Raw genomic sequence first — 998 nt, forward strand, 5'->3', positions numbered from 1 at the left:
TGTGATTCATCAGTGGGGCCGGCTGGAATAACTCAGCTGAGAAAAGTGCTAAGGTTGCATCCAAGCCCAGCCATATCTGCCTGGGGTCGCCAAGGGTCAGGAAGTGGCATATGCTTCACGTGGGTGCCAATCATAAGAGCTAACCCCCTGGGGCTTGGTATTTAAGCCCCAGATTCCTTTTCTCCCCCAGGGGTGGCAAGATTAGAACCTGAGAGCCTGTTTTGCAGCAGAGCAGCAGAATTCCTGCGTTGCCTCCAAGGCAGGCCTAAAACCCTGGGAACAGGGTGCCCCCATCTTTGTCAGAAGCTAAGATGGTAGTGAGCTCCCAGTTGCTGGAGGCATTCAAGCAGAGGTCGAACAACTTGAAAACAGGAGAGGTGATTCCTATTCCTAATCATCTCCTGGATGCCACGAGATGATTCTGAAGGCTCCTTCCTGCCCTTGCCCTCTAGGATGTGATGTTTGTGTGAAGGGCACCAGTGCCATTCCAGCCAGCCTTCCATGCTGGCCTGGGTGGTGACTCAGGGTCCAGGACAGGAGTACTCATCAGACCAGTCAGAGCAGTGCTGCACGCGGTCCCGGCAGAGACTCCTCGGGATACAGTCACAGTACTTGAAGACAGTGGAAGGGCAGCGCCACCACCCAGGGCCACAGGGCGGGCACTCAGTCACTGGAGAGATGAGAACCAGCAGAAGAGCAGCTGGTGTATCCTGGAATGGCCTGGCACCAGGGCACTCCCTAGCTCTGAAACCTGCCATAGCTCCCCAAAGCCCCCCCGCCATCTGACGTGGCTGACTGTATTCCTGGTTTTCCTGGTTCTTCTGCATCAGGGAGAATCAAGAATCCACAACTCAAGGGCTATGTGACCTTGTTACATCTGTCTGAGCCTCACTTTCCTCATCTGCTGAATGTTGTTTTTCAGTTAAGGAAGAAAGGCCAAGTTCCAGGCACACGGTCAAGTCTCAGACTGGACAGGGGTACATACTGGCTCCTGCTAT

At 54.2% G+C, this 998-nt stretch overlaps 1 protein-coding gene across 1 annotated transcript in view; it reads right to left on the reverse strand.

The window, feature by feature from the left end:
* Positions 1 to 998, reverse strand: part of LDLRAD1 (low density lipoprotein receptor class A domain containing 1) — a 10,632-nt gene that overhangs the window by 304 nt on the left and 9,330 nt on the right. The window lies entirely within an intron of this gene.

Source organism: Otolemur garnettii, unplaced genomic scaffold, assembly GCF_000181295.1.
Source record: "Otolemur garnettii isolate 467f Iridium unplaced genomic scaffold, OtoGar3 scaffold00066, whole genome shotgun sequence".
Lineage (NCBI taxonomy): Eukaryota > Metazoa > Chordata > Mammalia > Primates > Galagidae > Otolemur > Otolemur garnettii.